The sequence below is a fragment of the Natator depressus genome, chromosome 5 (genome assembly GCF_965152275.1).
Source record: "Natator depressus isolate rNatDep1 chromosome 5, rNatDep2.hap1, whole genome shotgun sequence".
Lineage (NCBI taxonomy): Eukaryota > Metazoa > Chordata > Testudines > Cheloniidae > Natator > Natator depressus.
This window is the reverse complement of record NC_134238.1, coordinates 31,104,033-31,117,471: the sequence shown is the minus strand read 5'-3', so window position 1 is coordinate 31,117,471 and position 13,439 is coordinate 31,104,033.

Genomic DNA, 13,439 nt, shown 5'->3' with positions numbered 1-13,439 from the left:
GAGTGTCTATTTATCAACTTCCACCCCCTCAGAATGGCCAAGGAGGGGGAGCAGCCACATTCTGAAGGAGAAAAGAGGTGGCCTTTCCTGGCACCTGCAGAGAATCAAAGGAGTGGGATGAAGCCCAGCATGTTCCAGAAAAGTAGGACTCACAGCGTGGAGGTGACAGAACACTGAATATTAGCTTTGTCATGATTTCTTTGGTAGGCCTTGGCTGAATTCAGCAATATCCCTGATTTAGCAAATAGTGTAGCTGTACCGGTGCTGACTACTAAATGAATACAAGGGCATGGAGTAGTTTACATAAATTAAGGTAACAGGTGTTAACCTCCTCCGTGAACCTTTTCCCTAATATGAAAAACTGGGCCCTTATATGGAGGTGACTTATCTGTGCCCAGTAAGGTTTTCCCCTGCAACTGTTCTCTGTTCCTAATCCCTACACTTTCTGCCTGAGTTTTGGGAGACGGAATCCTGTCTAATCAGGGATAGAGGTTAAGTAATTGTGCTGTCAGTTTCCCCTCAACTCTCTGTCAGTATACAGCCCTTTAGTGATGTATGATGAGCATATTAAAAATATCTGCCCCAACATTAGAAAACCAGATTCCATCCACCAGATAGAGAACTGGACAATTGCAGTAAATCCTTTCATGCCTGACCACACTCCCTTTGATGACGAATATAATTTTTCTCATCTTCATTAATAATGCCCTCCCGTGACATATGATCCATCCTGATGGACCTGTCAGCTCCCCACTAAGCTTATCAAGGGAGCATTTCAGACCAAACTAACACTATACTTTGGTAACACTGCTTTGACTGTAAAGAAACCCTTTTTTATCCTGATGAGTAAATTAATCTTAGTTTTAATTACCAAATCATCTCCTGCAAATGAATAATCAAAATCTGCAGCTGGCCTAAACGTCATCTCATAGAGCAGTAGCAAACTGATGAGCAGATTTCACAGCATCCCTTGTGCTCTCTGAGGGCACAAGATGGCTTAATGTACATCAGTTGAAATGTATTCATTTAAAACACTATTCATTGGTATAAGCTCATAGATACACTGTCTTCTTCAAAAGCAAAAGGATAGAATATCAAAGTTTTATCCCAGAATACTTGAGTCCAGTACAAAGAAGGACACCCAAAAACAAACACCCCCCCCCAAAAAAGACAATAAGAAATTCACCATTTCAGTTTTTTATAATGACAAGACTTCTAAAAACAACAGATTAAAAATTTCTTAAAATCCCAGACTCCTGTACGTCAGTGCCTTCCAGCTGTTTAGAGGTATAATTCCTAAAGTCTGTCTCTTGTAGTCACACTTAGCTCTAAATTAATAAATATGGGCCATATTGTACTATTGATTTTTTTGAAAGCATAACTCCATATTGATTTTAATTGGGAGTTGTGGTTTAAAAAAAGATGACACAATATGACCCCAAATAAATGGTCATTCTTCACATGCTAGTCTGCTTTTCCTCTGTCTCCTAAATCTGACCTAAGTTGACACTTTCAAATGAACAGAGTGATTTTGGTTTTCTGTTGAAGTTTCTGGTTAATATTAATTTGGCAATAATTATGACACAGCAGGAGAAAAAAGGAAGCCAAAATTGTGAGTTTAAAATAAATTTTCCATAGAGATTAACTGCACCCAATCTGTGATATCTTTCAAGAACATTTGTGTTATCTTACGCAGAATGCCCTACAGGTTGCCTAGTAGTTTGGAAGAAGACAACATGCCTAGTTTCTTGAGTAAGGGATTGAGTGATTAACATCTGGAACAAACTACCAAGGGAAGTGGTGGATTCTCCACCTCCTGATGCCTTCAGATCAACACTGGATACATTTTTGGAAGTTATGCTTCAGCCAATCTCAATAGAGAGGTAAATGGGTGAAATTTAATGGCCTGTGATATATAGGAAGTCAGATTAGATGATCTAATGGTCCCTTCTGGCCTTAAACTCTATGAATCTATGAAAATGAAAATATGTAACTATATGAAATTATAAGATCTAGTATTTTTATGATGAAATATAAATGCTTGTCTTTATTGTTTTATATTAAATAAGGAATAAAACATTACCTTAGTGCTAAATTTAGCCTCTCCTTGTTTCGTACAACCGCAGAGGGAAGAAAGAGAGAGACACAAAACCTCATATAATCACCACTGCTTGAAGTCTAGCACTCAAGGAAGTGCTGTGAGAGTTGCCTAACCAACAGGGCAGCCCATGCACCACTCTCCCCAATGTGCCTGGTCTTCAGGACAAGAGACAAAGCCAGCTAAATCATCTGCTGCCATCAACATCAAGTAGACGTATGAAGAACAGAACAGTTCAGCTGAGCTGAGCAGCACAGAGGCCCACAGTGCACTACACTGGGACGGACTGTGGAATTCTACCCAACCAGGTAATAGTCCCTTGGTAGAGAACTAACCTGGCTGGATATTTGATTCTCCTTGTGTCCTATTTTGCTAGTGCCAGGACATGATTTGTCTCACAATGTACCATCTAAAATAGGAATACAATACAAAAGAGATGATGTTTATTTACCTTCCTATAACATCTTACAACCACAGATCTCAAAGTGCTTTATAAACAAGCTAATTATGCCCATCACACCCATTATCCTCATTTTATACATGGGAGGGAAATGAGGTACAAACCAACTTAAAATACTTGCACAGGATTATCCAGGAAGTCTGTGGCAGAGCCAAGGATTAGATCCAGATCACAGATAGAACCCATATACTTACAAAGCAAATTATTGTTATTTAAATCCCCTGGATACACACACACACACCTGAGACATCACACACAAGTTATTCCACTAAAATGAATGTGTGGGGAAGAAAAATCTCTTCATTTTTAAAAGCCCTTAATGTATTCATAAACCTCCTCTAGGACTTTGTTTAACCATAGTAGGTGTTCTATGTAAATCAACACATTAAATAATTAAATTCCCCATATAAAGTATTCCACATTTGCTCTCTGCAAGAGATTTCATTTTGCATGAGCCTCATCATGTTTGTACTTAATTTATACTATGTTTGTCAAAAGAAGCAGCAAAGCTAAATTATCTCTTCTGCATGGTGGACTTGAAAGAAATGAATGGCAACAGTGTAATCAAAGATTAAATAAGAAAGAGCACAGGAAAATTAAACAACTGCAGAGAAGGAGAAGTATTTTTTTTAAATAGGAGAAATAAGAAAGTGCTCCAGCAGAGAAGACAAGAAAGTTGGGAAGTGGGAAAGCATGATATTTTGATGTAAAACACATTTAGCCAACAAAGAAACATTACAAAGAAAAAATGTGGATGACAGATGTAATTATGCATGAGCAAGACATGCATTATAAACAGAGTTACAGCTAGAGCTGGTAAATAATCCCCCCCACCCCCGCATCAGAAAATGGCATTTTATCAAACCCAAACCATCCCAGGCCAAAATATAGCAAAATAACAGAGATTCGCTGTAGCCTGGTAGTTAGGCCACTGGCCTAGGACCTATAATGACCCTCACTCAAATCTCTGCTATGTTTAAGGTGAGTTGGGGTGAAAAGTTCTTCTCAGAATTAGGCAGAGCAAAGACTTGAACTAGGGTATCCCACAACCCAGCCAGCATCCTAACCACCAGGTTATGGAGTGTGATTTCTCTTTCCTCCTCCCCACCCAAATACAGACAAGAGGTGAAACTCATTCTGAGGGGTCTCATTATTTTCAAAACATAGATGACCATTAAAATGGTTTTAGTGACCAGTGAATGTAAAAAATTGAACTGCATTTACTCTTTATGGTATTAGGCTTAATGAAAGCAATATAGTCTTGTATGTATTTCTTGGTATACCAGACCGAGGCCTCATTTTGCTAGATGCTGCACAGACATAGAAGTAGAAACAGTCCCTGGCTGGAAGATTCAAGAAAACAAGTGAAATAGTAGCAAACAACACAGCAGGAGAGAGAATAAATGCTGATTTTGGACACAATCCATTCATTTCAGCAGGAGCTGAGGGTCTTCAGCCTTTTGCAGGATCAAAACCTTAATAACTATTTGCTTGAGCTCATGCATTTCCCCCTTCCTGTAGTATTTTATAGATTTTTCTGACTTTAAGTCTTCATGAGATCCCATACTGTAGCACAGTAAATACTAATATGTTAGTGCTAACCAGGTAAGTGTCAGCTAGTGATGGAAAAGCCAGACATTGATCTCTGTCACAGTCATAGTCCCCGATCCTGTAAACATTTAAGCACATGCTTTACTTTAAGCATGTAAATAGTCCTATATAAAGATAACCTTAAGCACAGGAGTAGCCCCATTAAGAACATGACTTAGCCTGTGCAGGATCAGAACCTTAGAGAGGAGAAAACAGGATTAGGACTATTGTTATCGGAATTTGGGAAACACACAATAAAATTATGCTGAGTTAACTAAACCTTTGATCTGAGTATGTTCAGAAGCCAATGAGAGTTGCTGCTCAGCATATTGCAAGAGTACACTCTTTTTACCATTTTACAATAAAGAAAATGCATCACCTTGCTTCAGGTTATGTCAGATAGGACTCTCTGGTTGACTGTTGTGTAATCCAAAGCAATGAACTGCACATCTGGCACTGGATCAGAGAGCTTTTAGAGACATAGAATTTTGCTTTCTTACAGAGGCAGTTAGTGTGTCCTTCTAGACAAGAAGAAACCTTTAATGCCAAAATACCCTTATTTTCATAGTCCTGCCATTTGAAAAAAATATATGAAAAGTCTGACTTGAAGACAAATGCCAAATCAGAATTAGAAGTCTAACTCTATGGTTCAACGTGACACATTTACTAGAGCAGGTTAGGAATATTTGGATGCATTTTTTTTCAACCAGACAATGCCAATTCATTGAAACTAAAACCACTCATGGGAAAAGGTAGCTTTTAAAAAAATTTCTCATTTGGAAAAATTAAAAAAACAAGTTTTGAAATTGTCAAAAATGCCCCGTTTTGACTTTTTTTAAAAAAATGAAAAAGTTCCATTTGGGGGATTGAAATGATACTTAATTTAGAAATTTAATTTTTAGTAAAAACAATTAAAAGTCAAAATTGAAACAAAATATTTTGAAACTGAAACAAAACATTTGATGGCTACTATATGATTTATTTTCAGTTTGCAAAAAAAAATTGATATTTTAAGTTTTAATCTTTATTTGTGACAGAAAATTTTCTGAAATCTTAAAAATTCTCTTAGGAGAGGATAAGCATTTCCTACTCAGCTCTAATATATGCCTGCTTTTCATGACTATGAGTAGTGCAGACACACGTGCAATGGTGATGGAGCCTTGTTGTAAGAACATATATAGGGGGTGTGTGTGAATCTGTCTCATCTTTATTACATCTTTCCTAGTAACAGTTAGCTCCTCCCCGCTTCCTCATCCCCATAATTCTATAATCTAGGGATGTTACGGGTACCTCAATAGGGGCTGCTGCTGAACAACGTATCAATGCCTGTAAAAGACTCACTGACCCTGCCATGCAGGGAATTGGGTCAGTGGGTCTTAGAATTTAACTCAGCAACCAGGCTTTTTGCACAGGTGAGTGAAGTGCCACCACCACTGAAAGCATGTCTAGCGCTGATAATGAATTGTGTATTAAGAGTATAATTTGTAGACTGGAATTGCAGGTACAGTATAAATATAGGCAGTGATGAGCTGCCAAAATCTTAACTGGTTCCCTCCTCACCCCACGAGGCGGTTGTTGCCCACCACTGCCTCCCGGGACTCCTGCCCCATCCAACCCCCACATTTCTTGATGTCCCCCCACCCCCAGGACCCCTGCCCCATCCACCCTCCTCCCCTGTCCCCTGACTGCCCCCAGAACCGGGCAGGAGGGTCTCGTGGGTCACCGTAGTGGGTGCCCACCCCACCCCATCCCTAAGAGCCAGAGAGACCTGCTGGGGGGCGAGGTGGGGAGCCCCGGTGGTGCTTACCTGGGGCAGCTCCCAGGAAGCATCCAGCAGGTCCCTCTGGCTCCTAGGGGCGGGGGAGCATAGCTAGGGGGGGAACAGGGGGAGTGGCCGCTCCCCCCACTGATCACATCAAAAGTGGCACCTTAGGCGCCGACACCGTGGGTGCTCCAGGGCAGCAGCACCCACGGGGAAAATTTGGTGGGTGCAGAGCACCCACTGGCAGCTCCCCGCCCCATTCCCGGCCCCAGCTCACCTCCACCTCCGCCCCTGAACGCACCACCCCGCTCTGCTTCTCCATGCCCTCCCCCCGCCCCCCCCGCTTCCTGCGAATCAGCTGTTCGGCGGGAAGCCGGGGAGGGCTGGGAAGCAGGCGGCAGCTTCCCGCTCAGGCCGAGGGTGGCAGAGGTGAGCTGGGGGAGGGAGCAGTTCCCCTGTGCACCCCCTGTCCTGGTTACCTGCTGTGGCACGGGCGGCCCTCCTCTCACCCCCCTCCCCAGCTCACCTCTGCTCAGCCTCCCTGGGCCTGAGTGCGAAGCCGCCGCCTGCTTCTCAGACCGCCTTGGCTTCCCGCGTGAACAGCTGATTTGCGGGAAGCCTGGGGGTGCGGAGAAGCAGAGCGGCACAGTGCGTTTAGGGGAGGTGAGCTGGAGCTGGGGGTGGGGCAGGGAGCTGCCGGTGGCTGTTCTGCACCCACCAAATTTTCCCTTTGGGTGCTCCAGGGCTGGAGCACCCATGGAGTCGGTGCCTAAGGTGCCACTTTTGGCCGGTTAAATTTAGAAGTCCTTTTAGAACCGGTTGTCCCTCGTGGAACAACCGGTTCTAAAACGGCTTCTAAATTTAACAACCGGTTCTAGAGAACTGGTGCAAACCAGCTCCAGCTCACCACTGGTTATAGGTATAGTAATACCTTGTTAATATGCATGAATGACTGGGAGACTAACTGCAGATAACCAAATGTCTGTAAAATAGTTAGCAAGCAAACTAACACGATTTCAAAAAATGACAGAAACAGTGAATCACAAAATGTACTTAGTTCTTTATTTTGATCAGTTTGGTTTGGCTTTAAATATTAGTGATGATTCCACATATTTTATTACTAGATCCATTGCATTATACTTAGCACCTTTAGGTCCCAATTCAGCAAAGTACCTAAGAATGCACATAAATAACTGCTGAATTGGTGCCTAATCAGGCTAAATATAATTACAACTGGGTGGGAAATGGTTTTCCCATTCCACAAGATGTTTTGAGATTTAAAAACAACAAAAAACACTCCCATCTTGAGCTGGGACAAAAAGTTAAAATCTGGAAATTTTTTGTGAACTGAAAATCCAAGAAAAAGTTTGGATGATGCCAACTGAAATGTTGTTTTAGTTTTTGTTTCTTAAATTACAGTATAGTAACAAATGTGAGTTCGAACATAAAAACTTGTTTCAACCTCAAAACCCAAACTTTTTCATCTGGAAAATGGACGCTGGACATTTCTACAATTTTGAAACTTTTTAAAAAAAATTGTATTCATCAAAGCCAACTCTCTCATGAACAGTTTCATATTGATGAACTGGCATTTTCTGATGAAAAATATTTAGTTAAAAGATTCCTGACCAGCTCTAAATATAACACAACATAACCCATTTCTTATAATTATGTGCCACCTTCATGAAGTCAGTAGGACTAGTCACTTGTTTAAAGTCTCGCGTGTGCTTAAGAGCTTTGTTGGCCTTGATGAAATCTTAGTAATTTGAGATCCTCTCAACAGCATTTGTTTACAAAATCTTTGCTGAGAAAAATGTGAGACTTCTGAGGAGACTTTGAGCACTACTGGATTTAAGGATTACTGGAGTGAATTATCAAGTTTCTATTGCATTTTTTTCCTCCTTGGATAGCATATTGCAGTGTGTTTGGAATACAAAAAAATAAAAACCCATTCTTTCTTTCTCTTTAAATAAAATGATTCATCACACGAAACATAAGCCATAAAATCTAAAGAAAACTAAACAAATACTTTCCCACGTTGCATAATTCTCAGGGTGCAATACAGTGGAACTTTTTATTTGAGATATTAATAATCAAAAAGAATATTATAGCAGGCTCTTTTTGTTGAATGTGTCACTGGAAGTACTTTATTATTCAGACAAAATATAGGAAAACAATTAAAATTTAAACCAAGCTAAAATTAAGAGAGATGTGTTCCAGAATTGAGCACACATAATGCTACTGTTCCTTCAAATCAATGCTTGAGTAGAAGGGGAAAGTAGTGTTTAATTTTGCAAACTTTCATAATTTGTAACACTAGGAATTCCCAAAATTTTGAAGTACCAAACACATGAACTAGAATAAGATTGAAAGCTGTCATTCTTTAAATTGGGGAGGGGTTGGGGGGTGGGGAGCCATTTTAACAATGTATTTGAAAAAAAGTGCATTTGGGACAGTCTTGGTTGGTATACATATCATCTGCTTTTTTGCAGTCGTGGCCCAGTTTGTGAACTAGCACCACTGAAAAAGTAAGCCAACTGTTTACTTGTGAATGTTATTCCTGCAGCCAGCCAAAGAGTGTATGGATGCTATTCCTGGTACTCTTCCAAAATAACCTAGCACAAGAAAGAAGATGCACCTTTCACATAGTAGCCTACTACTTTACTTCTTGAATGTCTGTTTATCTTCTGATTTGCCATAGTGCATATCACCATAGCATCTAAGCTGCTTAATAGAGTTCGTGACGTTTTCACCATTCTTCCCTTCTGTGGTTGGTGCATTTATAGTTTGTTTATTAATTTTTCAATCCACTTATGGTGGGAATGTTTTTAAATAAAAGAGGAGGAATTTGCAGTATGCCCTGAATAGCTCTTGGGATCTGACACAAAGCCCACTGAAGTAAAGGGACAGACTTCCCTTGACTTCACTGGGCTTTGGATCAAGCCCTTGAGTAACATAATTTTCTCTGGGACTCATTCCACAGCCCAACTCCCTTGACCAAGCATGATTTGTGACATGCTTCACAGCCTGGGCTTTATAAGATGCATTGCTCTAGAGGAGTACAACCATCTTGCCGGATCATGGAGCAGAAACAGCTGCTGGATCTTGATCTGGTGATGGCTTTGACGACCAGGAACAACATATTGAACTGGTAACAGATATTGTCTGGGCTCACAAAGTGCAGCAGAAATGTATTCATGGTGGGTGTCCATATTCTGCACATGCTGGAGCCCTGACATTGTTTCTATCTTTTGCCCCAGCAGGGCAGGCTCTAGGATTTTTGACGCCCCAAGCGCAAAAACAAAACAAAAAAAAACAAAGCCGGAGTGCCACCGAAGCAAAAAAAAAAAAAAGGGCCAGAACGCCGCCCCTTGAAAAGTGCCGCCCCAAACACGTGCTTGGTTTGCTGGTGCCTAGAGCCGGCCCAGAGCCCCAGATAGTAACTTTTACAGTAACAGTGTGCAGACGACATAAGTATAGATCATGTCAGCCAGATGATCATTTGAAAGGTAGGGGTAAAGGACAGCAAGGGAGCAAAAATCATTAAAAACAAACATCAGAGGAATTTTGTCAGGGGCTGCCCTAGGGAGAGTGTGTCTACCTAGTTATCCTCAGTACCTCCCCATGGTTTGTTGCTGCATAAAGATGTCTAATCCTTTTAGGAATGTGTTTTATACCTTTTAACTAAACAGATATAGAGCCAACTTTTAGAAATCTGTGGCCTCTTGCGCTCAGAAAAAAAATCACATGATGTTTTTAAAAGGCAGCACATATTTGCCATGTTGTTCAAAAGTAGACAGAAAATCTTCTAGATCGCTTCGGTAGTGTTTTACTACATTCTGAACATTATGGGTTATTTTCACCCATGTAAATACAGAGTAACTCTACTGACATCAATGAAGTTATTTCTGGTGCAATGGAGAGCCGAATATGGCCTTATAAGGTAACTCTGAGGAAGACCTCCAGTAAGTTTCAGGAACCTTCCTCCCTCCCCATCATCAAACATAGTATTACATCTAAAAGAAAACACACAGTTAAACAGCAGAGGCAGCAATTAGAAGATGACCATTTAATTTTGTAAGATAAATTTGATTCAGAACATTCTTGCCCTCTCTTTTTTTCCTATTTATAAATGCTCTCTCAGCTGTTTATTTATAAGCATTGACCTAAAAAGTAAGATAAATACAGACCAAAAAAGTGTGCATCACAATGATAAGAATGAAATGATATGAACAAAATGAATCTCTGGTGTAATTCAACTGAATTCAGCTTACTGCTGTTATATTTTTTAAGTGGACTTTTCCTTCTGAGATTTAAAATAGAGAGAGATTTGTTTTCTGCATAGCTTTGTATGGCTGTGATGGAACATCAGAAGTCGTGTTGTAGAACTCAAAATATGTTGAAAGAAACGTTCTTATTCTGACAGTGCACTGGTATTTATTATAGTCATAGCTGGTAGTGCCTTCTGTAGTTAAGGTAGTTAAGTATTGCTTTTCATTACAAGAAGCAATTTTCATTTTCTTATAACTTTTGCCAGCGTTTAACTGTTCAAGCTGAATTTTTCCAGGTGTCTGCTTCAGGCTGATTTTTTGGAGGAAATTTTCAGAAAAAATGCTTCAGCCAATTCTGAGAACAAGGTTTTGGGAAAAATACATTTTTAGCATGTTAAATTATGTACAACCATTTCACTGATGAGCTCTCAAGCCGCCATGCTTTAGTGCAGGGACTTGAAATTAGGCAGTTGTGTTGCTCGAGTGTCAGGGATGTGCTTTCTTTTGCTGCTCTTGTGAAAGTCTATCAATTTTTTTCCAAGTTATAATCCTCTGAAAAAATCTTAGTTCAGACATGCTCAGTAGAGTCTTTCAGAGTAGCAGCCGTGTTAGTCTGTATCTGCAAAAAGAAGAGGAGTACTTGTGGCACCTTAGAGACTAACAAATTTATTTGAGCATAAGCTTTCGTGAGCTACAGCTCACTTCATCGGACGCATGTAGCTGTAGCTCACGAAAGCTTATGCTCAAATAAATTTGTTACTCTCTAAGGTGCCACAAGTACTCCTCTTCTTTTTTCAGTAGAGTCTTGTTACACTTTGGCAGCCATATGCTCTGAAGACTCTATCTCTGAGCATGCTTCAGCCCAGAGCTGCTTGGGTTAACCAGGATTTTCCCTGCAAGTGTTTTTCCTGGGAGCCAGGGACTGCTGCGGTGAAAGTTACAGGTAATGAGATCAGGGAGATTGTCTTTCCTGTGCTTTCAATTATTTCCCTGCCAGCACCCAGGCTGCCTGGAGGAGGAGGAAGCTAGAGGACTGGAATGCATAGAGGTGAGAATCTAGGCCTGGGGGTGGTGATGGAAGAGGCTGGGGCAAGGAGCCAAAGGATCAGGAGGACTGGGTGAAGAGTTGGTGAGGAAGGGACTGGGACAAGGTGTCACGGAGGAATAGGGGACTGGAACTGTGATATGGAGCTCCACCTCCTCCTCCCCAGCCACGGATCTTCCACCAGCCTACTGATGGTGCCCGTTGTCAAACTCTGGCAGGCGTAGTGCCCAGCTTGGGTAGACATACACATCCTAACTCTGCTCAAGCTATTGCCTGTAAATAGCAATCACTTAGCAGCATCAACCAGCTATCAAAAAAACAAAAACAAAACAAAACAAAACCAAAACCAAACCCAAACAAACAAACAAACAAAAACCCTAAGAACATGTATTTGGTCAGAGATCTTCAGAATTATTACCCACTTATCTCAGACTACATTGAAAAACAATGTGATATATGCCATCATGTGCCAGCAATGCCCCTCTGCCATGTGCATTGGTCAAACTGGACAGTCTCTACGTAAAAGAATAAATGGACACAAATCAGACGTCAAGAATTATAACATTCAAAAACCAGTCGGAGAACACTTCAATCTCTCTGGTCACCCAATTACAGACCTAAAAGCTGCAATTGTTCAATAAAAAAACTTCAAAAACAGACTACAACGAGAGACTGCTGAATTGGAATTAATTTGCAAACTGGATACAATTAATTTAGGCTTGAATAGAGACTGGGAGTGGATGGGTCATTACACAAAGTAAAACTATTTCTCCATGTTTATTTCCCCCCCACACCCCCCACTGTTCCTCAGACGTTCTTGTCAACTGCTGGAAATGGCCCACCTTGATTATCACTACAAAAGGTTTCCCCCCCAGCTCTCCTACTGCTAATAGCTCATATTAAGTGATCACTCTCGTTACAGTGTGTATGGTAACACCCACTGTTTCATGTTCTCTGTGTATATAAATCTCCCCACTGTATGAATGCATCCGATGAAGTGAGCTGTAGCTCACAAAAGCTTATGCTCAAATAAATTTGTTAGTCTCTAAGGTGCCACAAGTCCTCCTTTTCTTTTTGTGAATACAGACTAACACGGCTGCTACTCTGAAACCTGTCCTTAATTGGGTCAGCTAGCCCAGGTTTACAGCATCTTGAAAGCTGGTGCGTGTATTTGTGTGTAAACAATAAGGGGATTTTGGGAAAAACTCATATAAGAGCACAGGTTAACTCTGAAGTGGAGACATACCCTAAAGTTTAGTCTTTAACTATGGTTGCTTGGTTACGCTCCTTCACTCTGTGTGAATGTGCTGAGCGATCTGATCCAAAATAGTTGTAAAAGGTAGCAAGAAATTTATTAGGAGCTATGTTCAACTCATTGTCTTTCCTGAGACAAGACTCGACAACCCACATCCAATTACAATTCCACCCACATTTACTGTTTTCACGCTGCTGCTTTCACTAGTGAGAACTGGTTGCTACGGAGGACATATAGAATACCAACCTGAGATGCAGTTCGCTGCTTCTTTTGTGCCAGATCGTGCCTATGAGGCACAGGCCCATGTCGAGGGCATTGCAGAGCCACCCCAAAGGGAGCTCTGTGAGCCATTACGTTCTTTGTTCGCCCTCTGGTTTTAAGCCAAACCAGCCTACGTAAAAAGAAGAAGAAATGACTCTTAGTTGTGGGGAGAGAAGCAGCATAAATATTTGCAAAAGTAACTGGAGCATGCACCCCATCCATAGCCATTCCCATGCTGACCTATGGGCCAGATCCTCAGATCCACAATGGACTTGAATAGAATGTCTATTTTATACCAGCTAAGAATCTGACCACATGTGATGACTCCCTCCACATATTTATCGCCTCCTCCTGCATGGAATGGAGGCCTCTCTGCTCATCCATGGATGTATATATGAGGAAAGGGCAAGGTCTCGGTAAGCTGAGGGAAAAGTGTCTGGTTAAAGGAAGGGTGTGACAAGGAAATGTATTTATTCCCCCCATGCATCAAGCAGCAGCCTCAGGACTACAATTTTTTAGAGTTCCCTCCTCTGTAGGGATCTCACTGTAGTGGGGTGGGGGTGAGGAGGATTTCCAGGATCACCTTTGGCTAAGCCCTGGTGGTGCTGCACTGCCACAGAGTGGGACCAGATATGCCATAGACACACAATTGCTAGGGAGGCATAGTAGTTCCATTCAGATGGTCATAGCCTCCCAC